This window comes from Canis lupus, chromosome 21 (genome assembly GCF_011100685.1).
Source record: "Canis lupus familiaris isolate Mischka breed German Shepherd chromosome 21, alternate assembly UU_Cfam_GSD_1.0, whole genome shotgun sequence".
Taxonomy (NCBI): Eukaryota; Metazoa; Chordata; class Mammalia; order Carnivora; family Canidae; genus Canis; species Canis lupus.
Window position 1 is genome coordinate 31,758,982 of NC_049242.1, and position 17,707 is coordinate 31,776,688.

A 17,707-nucleotide genomic window follows, 5' to 3' on the forward strand; every position below is an offset into this window, starting at 1 on the left:
CAGGGTGGGACCATAGGCAATGAAGAGACATTTCTCTCCACCCATAGCATTTGAGTAGGTCTTTGGCAGAATGAATTACTCACCCCATGTATACAGCACAATTATCCACAGTTCTAATGGGTACAGAGCCCCAATCTGTTGCGGAATGAGGCAGGTATGAATATATAAACGTGGCGATGTTACCCACTCCGTGGGTTTACAGACATTATCTGCCCTGTGGGTACAATAACATTACCTATTTTGCAGGAATAAGGAATGTGGGATGCCTCAAGAGGAGGTTGGAGTGGGATTATCAGTGAGTGGAATTATGTATGAGTCCTACACACATGGCCTTTAGCGGCCCAGAGGAGAGTTGCCTTTCATCCATGATAGACTTTGATGTGACAATTCTGAAGGGTGCACCTGCTACTAATAACCCACCAGGTGCTTTAAATTCCTGCATCTAGAATTATTCTTTTAGGTCAAGACATTGTTTCCCTGTTAATGTGGCACTTTGTCTCCTGGGAGCCAGGGTAGGACAGCATGCAGGGCCACGAACACGCTTTTGGGCTTCTTTCATGTAAACTGTTGAGTTCTGGGGTCTCTTATTGGGTATTGGTCAGAATGAAAGTCTCTAAGTCCTGTAGCAGCAGTTCTTAAACTTGACTGCACATGAGAATCACCTGAGGAGCTCTGAAAAATCCTAATACTAGGCTTACTCCCAGACCTCTGGAGGTAGGACCCAGACAACAGTTATTTTTTAAGCCTCCTCCCCTCAAAATGGTTCCAAGGTGTAAGATGCTTGAGAGCCAGGGACTTGCTCCATTTTTTAAGGTAATTTTTAAAAAGCAGTTGTATAGTTCTAAGACAGATTAACATTTTCTAGGGGCTGAGGTTAGGGCAGCGTGTCCATTGGGGCAATAACATGTGGGATTTGGAAACGCCCATGAACTCATGTGAACTGTAGCCCTAGGTCTACAAAAGCCTCTGCTGCTATTTTAAGGAAGTGAAAGAGAACCGAAGGGTGTCCTGCTGTAACACAACTCTTGTGGGCCTCAGCCTTCCTCTGCTGGCTTTGCCTTTGGTCTGCTTCTGGCCAGGTTCCTGCAGTGACCAGAGGCTCGTATTTGCTGAGGTGGCTTAAGTTCTGTTCACATGTAAAAGTCTTCTGGGCATACTGGTAATTTCAGACCACCAGGTCATCTGAAAAAAGATGTGCCTTGTGGAATTTGTCCAGCCTGTAGAAATGTAGATTAAAACTGAGGTCAGGGCTGTAGTGACTCCTGCCAGAGCTGGGGACTATGCCAGAGTCTGTGGTGCGGATACCATCCACGGCCCACAGGGATTTTAAATCAGCTGAATTGAGCAACCAGCCCGGGAGGCCTGGGCAAGGCAGCAATCTAGCAGTACAACTAGAGGGGATTCAGGCCATACGCTGGGGGAAGGTGTTGGACTGAGTCTCCAGGACCCATTCTTGTGGTCACAGGTGCCAAAGCTTTCCCCGTCTGTGGAACCCCGTCTAGGTGCTGAGCAGAGGGAAGTGCTTCTTGTTCACAGACCCGGCGCAAGTGTCTTTGGTTGGGGCTTGACCACTAGGGGGATCTCCACCCCAGGTCGCGGGGTTCAAGCGCAGCCAGACTCTAGGGTGACTCAGAGCCTTCCAAACTCCGCGTTTGTTGTTCAGATACCGGGAATGAAGCTGCCCTCGGGACAACCTCGATTTGGACTGCATCGCACGGGTCCGGGCCGTCCGAACAGCCAAAGGGCTGCTGCGCTGAGCGCGCCTCTGTGTTTTTTTTCTGTGGCTTCTCTTTGCAATTCTCGATACAAATTGCTTTTCTGCTTCCTCGTTTGCATTTCCTGCGGCCGGCCGGGAATGGTGCCGCAGGGCTGGAGAAGCCCGGGGGGACTGGCAGCACTAGTGCCGGGAACCGCCAGTCGGTCTCCCCGCGGTCGTAAGGGTGCTGGAGGGGGAGGCGACAGGAGGGGGCGGGGCTCCGTGGGAGGCGGGGCCTAGTGGGGGCGGGGCCTGCGGGCTCCGAGCGCGGCCCGGGGGGCGGGGTCTGCAGGCTCCGAGCGCGGCCCGGGGGGCGGGGGGGCGGGCTCCGAGCGCGGCCCGGGGGGCGGGGGGGCGGGCTCCGAGCGCGGCCCGGGGGGCGGGGGGGCGGGCTCCGAGCGCGGCCCGGGGGGCGGGGCCTGCGGACTCCGAGCGCGGCCCGGGGGGCGGGGGGGCGGGCTCCGAGCGCGGCCCGGGGGGCGGGGGGGCGGGCTCCGAGCGCGGCCCGGGGGGCGGGGTCTGCAGGCTCCGAGCGCGGCCCGGGGGGCGGGGCCTGCGGACTCCGAGCGCGGCCCGGGGGCCGGGGGGGCGGGGCCGCGGCTGGGCGGACGCGGCGCAGGCAGGTTCGAAGGGGCGGGGTTGACGAGGCAGGTCCCCGAGGGAAGGGAACCGGTGGCGGACGGGTCCCTGCGGGCAGCCGCGCAGCCGGAGAGGGGAGGGGAGTTGGGGGGCGGTCCCGGGGGAGGAGGGCGGGAGAAAGCGGGGACTCCGGGACGAGCCTCCCGTGGGTCCCGCCCCGTCACGTGGGCTCCAGACCCGGCCGCCGCCGCTCGGTCGGCTGGTTGGTCGGTCAGTCGGTCGGTGGGTCAGTGGCCTGCAGCTCGGCTCGCGGCTCTCATGTTCGGAGGTGGGAGGGACACGGGAGCGGCCCGCACACCTGAGCCGCCCGGAGAGGAGCCCCGCACCCAGGTCAGTGGGCTCTCCCCACGCCCCAGGTCCCTCGCGCGTTCCGGACCCGGAGCCCCCGCGGGCGCATTGCCTGGGGAGCCGAGAGCCCCCAGGTTCAAGAACCACCCGAGGGGTGGGAGGCAGCGCCAGGAAGGGCCCCCGAGCGTGTCCCAGGCGCGAGGACAGGGACCCTCTCGCTCTTCTCCGGCCAGAAAACTGAGAGGAGGGTAAACCTCCCGTGGATTTGCTCCGAGTTTCCACCCAGCCCGGGACCTACGGACAATCCGCGCCCCTGCAGGTGCCAGCGTGGCCCTGGAGATGCGCAGGAGGGTCAGAGCCGCACGTCGCTGAAGCACCGGCGAAACCTCGAGAGCCCACGGCGGCCGGGCGGCTTAGGGTCTGCGTGCCCAGGCCCAGCCGTCCGGGCGTGTGCGGATGCAGCGCCTTGGCTGAGGCCCGCTCTATACTCTAATTGCGAAAATGCAGCCTGCCCATCCAAATCGCAAGCCGCCGCGTCCCAGCAGACAGCCAGATGGGGAAGGTTTTGCTGGAAAGTGGGCTCCGCCTCTCCCTCATGACGTCCCAATTCCAGACCTGCAGTTTTTCTTCGAATGAAAATAAGATTATAGATTTAAAAGCTAGCATTTCCGAAGTTTGCAGAGGATTGAAACAGGCATTCTAGCAAACCAAATCCTTAATCCTCTTAAAAAACAAACCCAGAGTATTGTAGTTTTACTTTTAGAGCAGCTGGGTAGGTCGTCAGGTCGGTCCCTCTTTCCATATTTCGGTCTGCTTCAAATCCTTTTCTTCATCTGTCTCTTTCCCAGTGCCTTAATTGATTCTAATACAAATCTGAAGTGTTTCCAAATTTCATGTTGCGTTTTGTGAGTTTAAATGTCCAACTACAGAGAGGTAATTGGCCGTGCACAGAATTCATCTTCAGTATGTTCGGTCTTTGATTATTACTTGAGTATGGAAAACAAAAAAATTATTTAGAGATTATTTCTCTTTTGGGCTGGCAAGGCAGCCCATTACTATTCTTCTTAAATTTATATTCAAACGACTTTGAAGTGGGAAATGAGAGAGATTAGTGAATGGCTCACTTACTGCAGTCATCCATGATTTTGTAATGCATGTATTCTTCTTCTTACTTGGAGATTTGATGATGTGCCAGTTATTAGCTTATTGCTACTGAGGAGACAAACAGAATCCTGGTCTCTCCTGGGGTAGCTCCAGCAGGTGTGCTGGCTTTAAAACTCAGCAGAATGCGAGTACCACGGAGGGGGGAAGAAGAGCAAGGAGTTTTGGGAATTCCTGCCTTTCATCTGAGCAAAGAAGGTCTGGGAAAATTTCAAGAAGCAGGTGACTTGTGTGATGGATTTCTCCTGGGTGTCTCCAGGCAGAGGCGGGTAGAGCACGGCCTGGGCTGAGAGCTGACAAGCACCAGCTAGCTGTGAGAAGTGGCAAGTGGTCCAACTGGGTTCTCAGGGTGAGTGCTAGACGGTAGAGCTGGTGACAAGGATAAAGCATGGCCCCAGTGGGCCATGAAGGTCAGGGGCAGAAGTCTGGAATTGGAAAGCGTGGGAGCGAATGGCAGGTTTTAAGCAAGGGATTGACTGAAGTTTCGATGAGCTTCTCAAAGTCCGGGACCTTGGCCCTTGACCGTCCCAACCCCTAGCCTGCAGTGGAGAAAATCCAGTAAATATTTGTGGAATGAATGGTCAGGCAACACCTTAGAGCTGAGCTTTTCAACCTATAAAGAGCTTAAGAATCACCAGGAGGGTCTTGTTCAAATGCAGATTCTGATTCCTATGTCAGGGGTGGGACCTGACTTGTAAACTAGGGAGCTTTTAAAGAAAATGAATGAAAATATCAGTGAGGATGACAAAACATGAGAGACACCTAACTCTGGGAAATGAACAAGGGGTAGTGGAAAGGGAGGTGGGCGGGGGGTTGGGGTGACTGGGTGATGGGCCCTGAAGGGGGGCACTTGGTGGGATGAGCACTGGGTGTTATACTGTATGTTGGCAAATTGAACTCCAATAAAAAATTTTTTTAAAAAGTATTTGGAATGAAATGGGTCTGGGATGGTGTTCCTAGGTTCCCCCACGTGATTCTCATGAAAGCTAAGGTGGCCTGCTCAAGCCTACTGCGGCAGAGCCTGGAAAGGAGTGAGCAGAGGGGACAGACACTGGGGCCGAGGGGCCAGTTAGGACACTGAAGGTCAGGCCCTATATTGGGCCTGAAAGAGTGGGACGGGTAGGAGAGACTCTAGAGAGGTAGACTCATGGGCCAGAGGCTCAGGTTCTTTTTTTTTTTTTCTTTTAATATTTTATTTATTCATGAGAGACACAGAAGAGAGGCAGAGACACAGGCAGAGGGAGAAGCAGGGTCCATGCAGGGAGCCCGACATGGGACTCAATCCCGGGTCTCCAGGATCACGCCCTGGGCTGAAGGCAGCCCTAAACCGCTGAGCCACCCAGGCTGCCCCTGGTTCTGTCTTTTAGACTGACTGGACACATTCCAGAAGTGAGGAGGGGGAAACTATTCCGAGAGAATTCAGCTTTGGGGAAGAATGGCATGCCTTTCATGCTATAACTTTTTGTTTCTTTTTAATTAAAAAGATTTTTTTTATTGGAGTTCAATTATGCTATAACATTTGATGTAAAATTTGGAAGTTGATTTTAACGTGGCCATCAAAAAAAATTTTTTTATTGAAATGCAAATCTGTTCATGATACTTCCCTACTTCAAATCCTCCAGCAGATCCCCTCTCGCAAAATATGAGGAGCAGCTAATATGAATGCATCTAATGAGGCATCTAAACCTGTACTAAATTCCCAGATTGTGCACCCCCATTCAAGAAGTGACCCTGAGGGAGAGTGGGGGAGAAAAGATGTAACAGTGTCACCACTCGGAGTGGGCACAACGAGACAAACTTTTGGCAGCTTTGTGTTGTCCTGAGTCACTGTTTTTCCTGCTTCCTCCTTACAGCAGTTCCACTTTGTTTTCTGGCATCATTCTTAGGTTTCAGCACTTGATGGCACCTCTGTGTCTCAGTGTTCCAGAATCCCCAGGTGGTCTCACAAGGGTGGGCTGTATCCCTTCTGGACTGTGAAAGCCAGGCCTTGTTCACCCTTGGGAAATCTTCGCGACCTCCATTCTTATCTCTGACACTCTGAGTAAATAATCTAAGAGATGCTGTCCTGGAGCAGTCTGCTTAGCTTCAGAAGCAGATCTCCTTGTGGCCTTGCGATTTTCCAGGGGGGCCGCTGACTCTCCGCTTTGTCTTCAGGAAATGGATGACTTCTACTTAGTGCTTCTAGATAATTCTTACTTTGGTGGGCCTCTATAATTCTTGCTTTCATTTCCTCTGTCACCTGCACATTTATACACACACAGAACTGGCCCTTCCTGATCCTTCCCTTTAGGTTGCCCGTCCATAGTTTTTATGTTCTTGTGAAGGGAAAAAAAAAGTAAAACCTATTTAATCTTATTTGACTTTATGACATTGCTTTAAATAAGCAAATGTTAAATGTGTTAAGACTTGACTTGTGTACTAGTGTTGTAATTTTTCAAGTTAAAAGTGTTCCTAAAGGCCACTTCCTATGTCTTATTTTTCCCAGGTAAATGAGGCAAAGCAATTCTAAGACCTTCCACATACATCTAGCCATCTAAAATGGAGAGGTGAATCCTTCTGCCTATACAAACAAGTTAGCTATTAGAGGGTGATCAGGGTGTGCTACTCTTAGGATTTTAGGGTGTCTTCAAATAGAAATCTCAGTGTTCTCAGTAATGAAAAACCTGAGATCACATGCTTGTGTAAGGAAAGTGCTATTCACCCAGTAAATCCAAAAAAGCAAATGGATAATTCTGTCCCTATTTTGCCTTTCTGACATTTCCTTGGGAATCTACAAGAACCTCTCCTTTCCCTTACCCCAATAAGACCATTTAAGTGTGTGCTAAGCAACTATAGAATACTAAATAAAAAGTTTGACCAAAACAAAACAAAAGCACCATTGCTCTTTTTTTTTTTTTTTAAAGACTTTATTTATGTATTCATGAGAGACACAGAGAGAGGCTGAGACATAGGCAGAGGGAGAAGCAGGCTCCTTGCAGGGAGCCCGATGTGGGACCCAGACTCCAGGACCACACCCTGAGCTAAAGGCAGCCGCTCAACTGCTGAGCCCCCCAGGCGTCCCAGAAGCACCATGCTCTTAATCACCATGTTCCATGCCATGTAGGCAGGTATCTTGGCTCTGTAATATATCTGTAGATGGAAGATCTACACGAGATGGGATAGGATTGCTTCCTTGGTAGGATAAAGTGTAGCATCCTTGCTTGGCACTCGAGGCCCTGCAAAGGCTGGCTGTACTGTAGCTCACAGCATCTCCACTGTTCCCCAAACTGAGTAGCTCACCAGTTTCTATCCTAGGTAACTCTCTATCTCTGCATGCATTGTTTGCTCTTTCTGGAAAGCTCTTTCCTTGGCTCTGCAAGATGAATGAACTCTTATTGAAACTTCAGGGTGCAGATCAAACTCTTGAAATCCCTCTCTGCCCTTCACCTCCAAGTTACTTGGACTCTTCTCTCTGGTGTATACATAGAGCCTCAATTAGAGAACCCCGCTCTGGTACTTAGGCACTCTATTTGCAGGTCTGTCCACACTGGCTCCAGCTCCTGAGCTGCTCTAGGGCTGTCTGCATCAGCCCTTGCATGCAGCCCTACATTTAGCAGATGTCCAGGAAGAGTTTGTGGCAAATCTGGGTTCTGAGCTAGCTGGTTTTGCAATATGTGCCTCAGTAAAAGGGGGGAAGGGGTAGGTTATTTTGCACCAGAGATGAGGGAAGAAACGAGAACAGAACCTGAAAGACTAGGACAAGCCCAATGAGGAGTGGCCCACATGGCTAGAGTCAGAGGGTGGGGTGGGAGGGGACACTGGGAGAGGTGAGACTGGAGTCTTAGGCTGGGGAGAGGTCATGGGAGGCCTTGAACACTGAAGCTAAAGAATTGAAATTTTATTCCCATGGCATTGAAGGTCTTTCAGTGTGGAAAAGGCATGGTGAAATCTCTGCTTCCAGGATGACCTAGGGCAGGTTGGAGGGACAGGGAGCAACTTCCTGTGAGAATATGATGTTGGAATAACCCATCGAGGTAGCTTAGGATATAAGTCAAGGCAGGGGCAGTGGAGATGAAGAGGGAGTGATCTTGTCAAGAAATCCTGCGGGATTGGGTGACTGACTGGATTTGAGGGAGAGAAAGGCAACAAATGGGACACTGACACTTTGTACTAGTGTGCTGGAAGAAGAATGAGGCATTGTTGGTACCATGAGAGCATGGAGGCGATTCTTGGAAGGGGGAAGGGAAGTGAGAATGGTTGGTTTAATTTGGAATCAGAAGAGAGCCTTGGGTACTTCCTTACATCATATATATATATATATATATATATATATATATATATATATATAAAGACACACAACATACATGCACACACATGCACACAAGGGTGGTGAGCCTATCCAAAGGAACCCATCAAGGGTCACCTGCTGTTGGTGGCAGAACCCAGACCTCCTGGCCTGGCCCTCTGGCCTGGGGCTCTATCCTTTGGAACACTGTGAGCTGGCCAGAGAAGAGTTGCCAGAAGGTTCAGACGGAGATTCCATTAGGCAATGACAAATGGGAAAGAGCCCAGGTTTGGAGTGAATTCTGTCTACAGAACAGCTAAGGCTGGAATCTTATAGGTCAAGGACTCAGAAGGGAAGTGTCAGCTAGTAACCAGTGCCAATGTGGCTGTGGAGGCTCATGAGTCCTCCTTTCTGTCCTGCGGCCTAGATATATATGGGCTGATAGGAAGCAAGAAGTGCTTTTTGGTGTGGACACTCATACCTGTTAGTGCTCAGCATGGGTACATGTGTATTAAATAGTTTTTCTGGGAATACAAGCACCAGTCTATCAAATCTCCAGAAAGTTGTATTCTAAGACCCAGTTTCCCCCCCTGGCAAAGTTTAGGGACACATCCAATTAGTCAGAAGAAGTTGCCTGTGTAGTGTTGGAGCTGGGGTGGTGGGTGGCTCCAAGCAGAGGCCTATGTGTGTGTAGGGCCGGTGTCAGGGATCCAGATGGTTGGGGGAGGGCCATAGCTATCAGGTGAGGAGAGAAGACTTTATCTAGAATCTGCACTGCTGCCTGGAGATTCAGTAACCCTGAGGCTGGGTTTCTTCTCCCCACCTCTCCCTTCCACATCTTTCTGCCTGGCCAGGCTCTTCAGCCTCCAGCCTCCCGGGACAGGTCCAGCCTTTGGCGTGGTACAGTGGTCACCTTAGTTTGCTAGGGCAGAGCTGGGTTAATGCATGTGAAACATTTAGGTGATTGGCTGGCATGTGGTAATTGCCAAATGAAAACAAAGACAAGGAATGCTGGGATTCAGCTTTGAGGGAAACTTGTCGAGCCTCGTGGCTCTTTTGAATTATGCAGCTGGATCTGGGAAGTTTCTGCCTTCTTTTGAGTTTTTGTTTTCATGGTTCTTTACTTATATATTTTTGCTGATACCAAAACGTGTGCAGAGCCTTCTCATCCATGGTGAAGAATCAAGGACGGCTATAGGTCGCAGACTTGAGATTTGGGTTGTCCATGTCTCAGAATGACTTCTGCAGAGGTGAGTGGGTGGAGGGCCTTCTGACAAATCTCCAGGAACAGACTGTTAACTTAGGTGAGGCTATGGGGAATCCATTGTAGCCCAACCTCTCCCTAGGCCTGTAGCTGCTGAGCCGGTCCTGGGTGGCTCTGCTCTGGGTACATCTGTTTCTTCCTGGTGATGAGGACAGGCACGGGGAAGGATTGATGCAAATCCCAGGGTTACTCTGCCTGCTTAGGGATAACCAGTGCTTGCTGGTTGCTGGGAATGTGCTCAGTGGGCAGAGCCAGAACTCCTGCCCTGACTCTCGGGTGAACACATGAATCCGCAGTGAGTTGTGTGTGTGATTGGAATGTACCAGTCACATGTAGCTGGGCCTCTCAGCTGGGCAGCGACCACTCTGACTGGGAGGGCCACTCCTGTGACTGCACTGGTATCCCAAGAGGTCTTAACAAACTTCTCCAACCTGCTTCTGGCAGAAAAGCCCAGAAGGCCTTACCAAAAGCAACTCCTGAGGTTGACAAACAGTGTATGTGTGTCCATGCGTGTGTGTGTATGTGTGTGTGTGTGTGTAAGAGACAGGGAGGGAGGAAGGAAAAAAGAGTTGTGGAGGAACCCGGAGGCCTGTTGTAGGAATTAGGGAGAAGAGAAGGGCAGAGCCACAGCTCAGGCTAGAACAACAAAAATGAGTTACCGTTCATTCTCATACACATAGGTGGCAAGTCCTCTGTCTTCAGGGGCAGCAGTTTCCTTCCCCCAACACAAGGCCTTGAGTCAAAGAGGTTTCTGCATGCATTGCTAGCCAGCTGGACATTGCACTGCTTCATGAAGGCAACAAAGGTGTGGATAGACTGGCCCCCCCAGAAACTGCTTCGAGAGGAAGGATGGGGGGAGCTTCCAGCTTGGTGAGTTTTACAGCGGGCTTGTCTCATCAGGTGGGTCATATTATTCCCATTTAATGGGAGGGAAATAGGTGCCAGAGAACTAAAGTGATTATTTATTTATTTATTTATTTTTAAATTAATTAATTTTTTTCTAAAGTGATTTTTAAAAAAGACTCCAAGTATTCAATTTAATTTATTGTCCAAATTGGGATACTTTTGAGAGTGAAAAGGAAGCAGACAAATGCTGAGCTGGGTGGAATCCTGGGGTGACAGGGGCTGTCTCGGCAGACCAGGTATGTGGTATGGAAATCGAGGTTCAGTAAGCAACCCGGGCAGGTGAGCAGTGGCCTGGGGAGAGGGGGTAGGGGGTCGGGGGTTGGGAATCCAGGAGAGAGGGTTTCAGTAGGGGGAGGGGAGAAGTTAGAATTTGCATTTGGGCAGGAAAGGCAGATTCTTCTAATTCAGCCCTTTACCAAAGCAAAGGAATAGTTCTTGGCTCTTGACACCTGACCTTGGTGGGATGTCCTGAAAAAGTTTTATTACATAAGCTCTTCCTGTGACCAGCCAAGACATCTGGTTCTTCGATGCAATGTGCTCACCCGGTAACAACAACCAGCACCGTGTGTGTCCGGCTAGGTTTTCGCTGTGCCAGCTCACTGGAGCTGCACAATGCCTCAGGCAGGGATTATTGTCCTGCTTCTGAGGATGAGGAAACGGAGTCCTGCCCCCTGCCCACCCCCAGCATGGCAGGCAGCAGCTTTCCTCCACTGGGAGGACTTCGCCTCCCTGATCGCTGAGGACCCTGCTTGCTCTAGCGTATGGACTTTGAACCAGATGGCCTCCTTTTAAAGCCCACTCTACATGGATTTGCTGTTGCTTCTCTGAGCCTTAAGCTCCTCATCTGACCAATGGGAACAATAATAAGCCTATTTCATTTGGTTCCTGTAAAGATTCAGTGAGATGATTGACATAAGGTGTTGATTACGGTACTTGGCACATCCTAAGTAATCAACAAAGGGGATTGTTATCATTTCATCCTCTTTTCAGGAAGCCTGGAAAAAAAGATATTTCATTAAGATGAGTATTTATATCATTTAGAGGGCTTAGTCTGAAATTTCAGGGAGAAGTAGAATTCTCTGGGCCTCTGAGTGTGACACGAAAGGACATCATGGTGAAGGTGAGCAGGAAGTCCAAGAGGCAGAAGTGCATGGCAGGTGGGATACAGCCTGGTTTCAGACAACTGGTCACCAACATACAGGACAAAGGCAGCAGAGAGATTTGGGAACACAAACCAGCTTGATGAGATGTGGCAGGGGAAGTGCAAAGTCCTTGTCCCGTAGGCTCCAAAAATCCATGGTGTGAGTTTCCCACCTGACCATGTGGAAAAACCCATATAAGCTGCCTTAGCCTGGTTCCATTAGTAGAAGTCCTGGCTTTAGACCTTGCTAGAAGATCATCCCACTTCTTTCTGCACTGGCCAAGATTAGGCACACCGCACTCTGGGAGTAGGTGGAGGAGGGATTCTTGATGCTGCAAAGCTGGAGTCTGTCCCTGGCAAGCACATTAGGTCTTTTGAAAGGACCTAATGACTGACAGGAAGACACTTGGGGCTGTTGATTGTGATTTTTCAGGTCAGAGAGGGAGCCATCTTGCTCTGTGCTGCTTGGAGGGCAGAGCTGGGGATCCTTGGTGGTGACCGGAGAGGGAATTAAAGAGGAGGCAGATTTCAGTTGGACATATGAAATTCTGTGATGTAAGAAATTCTGCATAATTCAAGCTTACCTCGGGGGCGAGGCAGCAGCGTTAGAGCATGTGTTACAGTCTACCTGAAGAGGGTGTTGTCCAAGCACTATTGACAGGGAGAAATTTGAGAAATTGTAGGGGAGGCAGGATTTGCTGAGAGATCTGACTTAAAGTAAGGCAGGATCGTGGGGACAGTTGGCTTCTGAGCAGAGATGACTTGTGGCAAACATAGGATGGAATGAAGGTGGGAGGCCAGGGAAGAGTGGTCGCAAAGCTGTGCAGGAGCTTCTGTGTCCCAAGTCACAAGCTCAGGTCCTGCTCAGTCACAGGGGTAGGGAGAGAGGAAAGGCTCTGAGGAAATGACTTTGTGGCCTGAAACGCTGAGGCCTATGATCCTCAAGAAGTGATATTCTCAGCTGATGCCTACCTTGGCTCAGCCACCTAACTGGTGCTTGAAGGCTCGTATAGACCCATGGCCACCCCTTGAAGATTTCCAGAACACAGCATATACTGGTATCTGAAGAACCAGGGCCACGTGGTCTGAGGTGCTGGGATCACAGCGTCTAAGAGGAGATGGCAGATATAGGACAGAGCCATCTGGGAAGGTGTTGGGTACAACACTGGGATGTCTGACTCTGTAGCCTGGGCCACAGAGCAAGCTTCTAGCCCCAAGAGGAGCCAGGGAAGGGTTGTGGGCAGTGGGGGCCTTATTCAAGTCGGCTGAGGTTTTGGGTGGGGTGTGTGGGTGGAGGATGGAGAGTGCTGTGGTTAAGCAGCGTTGGATGTCTGAGGGGCACGCTATCCTGGCCAGAGTGGCAGGGAGGGAGGCTACGGAAGCCCTAAAGTCAGAACGGGCCCACTGGATCTAGGGCAACTCCCCCTGTTAGGAACCGAGGTAGATCATAATTATAAGCACTCTGGAGCCAATAGACGTGTGACCTCATTTATTATTTCAGTCATTGAATGCTTTCTGACTACCCTTTATGCTGAGGACAGTGATGGTGGGGACATGAGATGAGTAAGACACATCCCCTGCTTGGATCAAACTTAAGGAGTGTACCCCTTCCTCAAAATAGGTGATAATAACCACAGAGGGGACACAGCGAACATTTAGAGAAAGAAGAGGTTGAGGCACCTGGCTTGCTGAGGAGACGGCATTTGAAACGTGTCTGGAAGGAAACGCAGAGACCAGACACCCCCTTTTCTCTGCATCCAGGGCATTTCTAGCAGAGGGAACAGCTGGACAAAGAAAGGCATAGGGACGGTAAATTAAAGGGCATACGTGGACAACAGCCAGTGGTTTGGTTTGGCTAGAACTGAGGAGTGGGGTTATATGGGAACCGGGGATTGGAAATCATCATTTATTAAGTCCCCACCAAGAAGGAAAATGACTCGGGAAAAGTGACTTTCCAAGGTTCCCCAGCTGGCAAGAGGCTGAAATAAGACTTAGGCCCAGTTTACCTGATGCTCAAGCCCATGTTTTTTCCTTTCTATCTTGCCACCACGTTGAAAGGTCAGATTATTCAGAGTCTTAAGCTGACCACGAAGATTAAGTCGTCTTCACGCTGAGGCAGGAATATGGTCAGGCTGCACGTGTCAGATGACGTTAGCCTGTGAGAAGCACTGGGTGGACATGGCCAGATTGTGAAGGACATACAGCCAGCCCCACTACCTATATACATACACACAGAGAGACGTCTTTGGAAGTAAGTCCCTAAAATAGTAGGAAGTTGCAGAGTCGTTCACGGTGTCATAGAAACTTACTTCCTGAGCACTATAAGCAATTGCTGATTTCTTGGCCGAATTCCACCCACTTCAATAAAGTATATTAGAAGGGGGCCAGATAACCTGGAATCTTCTCTAATTCATACGGAAAGCTTCTTGGCTTTAGCTGCTTTGTCATTAGTAACAAGCTGCTTACAACCCACCTCATCCGTGGGGGTACTCCAGAGTGTCAGCAATAAAGGGATATTAAGCGAGATGGTGCTCTGCGGAGGGTTGGAAGGGTGGGGTGAGGGATGAGAGTCAGAAAAGCCTCCGCAGTAACCCAGGTGAGGGTGTAGGGGTGGAAGGAGGGGCCAGTACGGCTCAGTAAGGCTGCTGGGAGCCTGGCCATGCAGGAGTGTGGAGTGGGCGCTGGGAGCCTGGATGAAAGGAGAGCATTGTTTCCACCAGCATATTCAGGCTCTGAGCAGGTGGAGGCTGGTGGGAGGGGGGGTGCCTGCTGAAGTTGGGGTTCTTCTCTAGTATGTTGTAGAGCCAGCCAGTCCTTATTGCTGATCAGGCCTGCTTAGGGCCCCATCCCCTCTGTTCAGCTCGGCTGCTGCACCAGAGCTCAGAACCCAGACCTGGCCCTGGCAGTCGCTCCCTGCTTCCTCGGGGGAGACCTGGGCTCCTCCCGGCCGCCCTGTGGGATGCGTCCCCTCAGCCCAGAGACAAAACCTGAGAAGACCACCTTAGGGAGGCAGGGGTGCAGATAGGGTTATAACTGGGCTGCAGTGACTTGGGATCTCGTTTTAACAGGGGATGTTGGTTGGGACAAAGCTCTGTCTCCATGTCCTGCCTACTAACCAGGAGTGCTTTGAAAACTGTTAAGGGGCTGCTCCGCGGTCACAAATCCAGTCCTCAAATGTCATGATTTTTTGTATTTGAAAGAGAATTTTCAATAAATCTAGTGACAGTTGAATGAAGGATGGTGGTCATGAGAACGCTTCTACAGGTTCCACGAGACACACTTCTTGTTGCATTGCAGTGACACATCGCACATGGAAACCTCTCCCAAGTAACTCGGGGAGCAGACACCTGCTTGGCTGTAGGCATTCTCTAAGAGTGTCATGTCCACTGGGAGCAACTGCAGAGCCTCTCTGGGTCACCAGTCCAACGCGACTGACCATCTTCTATCAGGGTCACCTCTGAGTTAAAGGGGCTCTCCCACTGCTGGTGCCCAGGGCCAGGGACTTCCTGCTCCACAAGCATGGTCAGGACTTGGCCTTTCCTGTTGCCAAGCCCTGGAGCCCAGCTTCAGCTTTAGCCTCCGTGTTTGGCATCTCCCAAACTCGTCTCCCATCTGTGACTTCTCTGCCAGGAGCCTGCGCCCAAGTGGCCCACAAACAACATAGGCCCTGAGTGGCATGCCTGGGAGCCACTGGCGGGATGGCCGAGGAAGGTGCCATGGGGCTGTAAGAATAAGCACAAGATCAGTAGGGCACTTTGTGCTCTGGAAGACCTGCTGGCCTGGACTGGCCTGTCAGCTACTGCTCCAGAAACACAGAAGGCTCTGAGCATGTACCCTGTGTGTGGGCCCCAGGGTCTGCTGCCTTGGGGGCTGGTTCTGAGGGATTTGGGAACTTCTCAAAAGGAGTCAATATCATATAAATAAATAAATAGATAAATAAATAAAATATAAATATATAAAATATAAATAAATATATAAAATATATAAAAATAAATAATAAAATATTTATATTTATATAAATATAAATATAAATAAAATCATAAAAATATATAATTGTATAATGTATAACATATAAACAATTTATATTTTTATATAAATATATAAAAGTATATATAAAAATAAAAATATATATATATATATTTTTTCCTCCCTAACCCCAGCAGTTGGAGCCTGGTAAGGGGTCTTGGCTGAATCTGTCTTCTGGAATAGTGCAGTGAGGGACGCGTTCTCCGAGGTGGGAGAGGCAGAGTGTTGGATATTTCCTGGGCCAGGCCCTGAGCCGGCTGGTTTACCCTGTCCTCTCTCCTAACCCTCTGGCAAGCCCCGCCGTGTGAGGCAGGCATTATTATCTTCGTTACACAGTAACCCGAGAGGTTAATATATGTTACCCCAGGTCAAAAACCAACCCAGCTGTCCAGTAGCAGAGCCAGGATTTAAACCCAAGTGGGTTTGACTGCAAGGCTTGGACTCTGCTGCCTCCGCTCCTCTCCTTCGGGGATAAGGAATGGGGTGCCGGAGCTCAGGGTTTGAACGGGCTGGGATGGAGGGGGGCCTCCCATTGGGGCTGCCTTCCCCTGCAGCGGCCCCTTTCTATGCCTTTCACTATGAGTCTGAGGAATTGCTCGGGTGTCTCCCATGGGAAACCAGCTCCACTTTGAGGACAAGAGAAAGAGAGAGAGAGAGAAGCGCCCCTAGGAGCTACTGTAGATGCCCCCACTCCCCGGGGATCCAACTGACAGACTTCTGGGAGCAAGACCTCTTGGGCGCCCGGAGAGGGGAGACCTACTGCTATATAATTCTCTAGCTGGCTTGTCTTTGGTCTGTAGGCAAATGTGTGCAAACAGGGGATTCCTAGAGTACTTTTCTTGGGAAATCCCTGAATCATTCTGGCCTAAGTGCTGTCAGGAGAGAGAAGCAATCCTAGTGGCAAGTGTCTTGGGATGGGTGAGCTGAGATTAGGGGCCAGGGCCTGCCTCTCTTTCCCCCCCCCATCACATACTAGAGTTGTTGAATTGGGTCGAAGAGAAGATGTTTGGGCTCAGGGTGCTTGGCTCCTTGAATGCAGCTTGACAGCTGGTCAGGCTGTGGAGTCAAGGGGGGTTTCCTTCTTGTAGCATACCAGTCTGGCCTAGCTAAATGGCCTTGCTCCCTGGGCATGACCCGACTCAGAGCTGACTGACAGAGATAAATAAAGGACCATTAGGAACTGTCCTTACCTCCATGTTGCTTAAGGTCTGAAGATGCAAGGTAAAGTGTTCCTCAGACAAAGGGAAGGGGGATACCTCTGGATGGGAACAGAGCCCCACATCTCTGGAAAGGAGGCTGCCCTGTTCCAGCAGATTATTGCATCTGGGATCAGACTAGGGCATGTCCTACCCGACTAGGCACCACAGGCTGGCTGGGTGAAACAACAGCAAGTTATTTTCTCACAGTTCTGGAGGCTCGAAGTCTAAGACCAAGGTATCAGCAGGGTTGGTTTCTTCTGAGGCTTATAAATGGTCACTTCCCTGTGTCCTCACATGGTCTCTGTACCCATGTGTGTCTTTCTAAGGATACCAGTCATATTTGATTAGGACCCATTCTAGTGACTTCATTTTAACTTCATTATTTCTTTAAAGAACTTTCTTCTAAACACAGTCACGTTCTAAGGTACTAGATGTTAGATATGAATTTGGGGAGGGGGATACAATTTGGCCTATAATAGGATATTTCCCAAATCCTCAGTGAACAAGCCTTCATGTCCTGATGAAGGATAGAGAGGCACTTGTTGCTGGTCCTGCCAAGAGACCAGAAGAAGGTAGATGCCCCCCAGATGGTGGAGGAAGCTTGACTAGCCTCATCCAGAGGTTCAGTCCCGAAAAGTCCAGGCCACACAGTTTCCATGTCGTCTGGGCTCTCTAGCAGCAGTGAGTTCTGTGTGCTGTCTTCATCTGGCTTCCATATGGCCTCAGCCCTCCAGTGAAGACAGAGCTGCTAATACCCTACTAATACCCTCCAGCCCAGGCCTGCCGAGGAAGCCCCCTTCTTCTCTGACTGAAGCAGGAGCCAGGCTCTTGTTGCCAGTGCACAGAGCCTGACTTTAGGGAAATTCCTTGGTCTCCTACTGGCCTGAACTTTTGTTGTTGTTGTTTAACACAAAAGGAAAGCTATTGCACTGATTCGAAATTAAACTGTTTGACAAGTGTTGAAATGAAGGCTCAAAACACAGAATAAGTTTTGATTAATCCAATTAGTATTTATCCAGAGACTGCCAAATTCTGGGGTCTGGGTTCCTCCCCAGGCAACTTG

General features: G+C 50.3%; 1 protein-coding gene across 7 annotated transcripts in view; it reads left to right on the forward strand.

The window, feature by feature from the left end:
- The first annotated feature begins 2,553 nt into the window (after positions 1-2,553).
- PPFIBP2 (PPFIA binding protein 2) overlaps positions 2,554-17,707 on the forward strand; it is a 170,079-nt gene continuing 154,925 nt past the window's right edge. For 2 of the 7 annotated variants that reach the window (XM_038568938.1, XM_038568941.1), the window contains exon 1: positions 2,555-2,725. The gene's annotated coding sequence lies outside the window, so the exon portion shown is untranslated. Of the gene's footprint in view, positions 2,726-17,707 lie in introns of all 7 variants that reach the window. The other 5 variants (XM_038568937.1, XM_038568940.1, XM_038568934.1 and 2 more) reach the window with 4 other exon arrangements.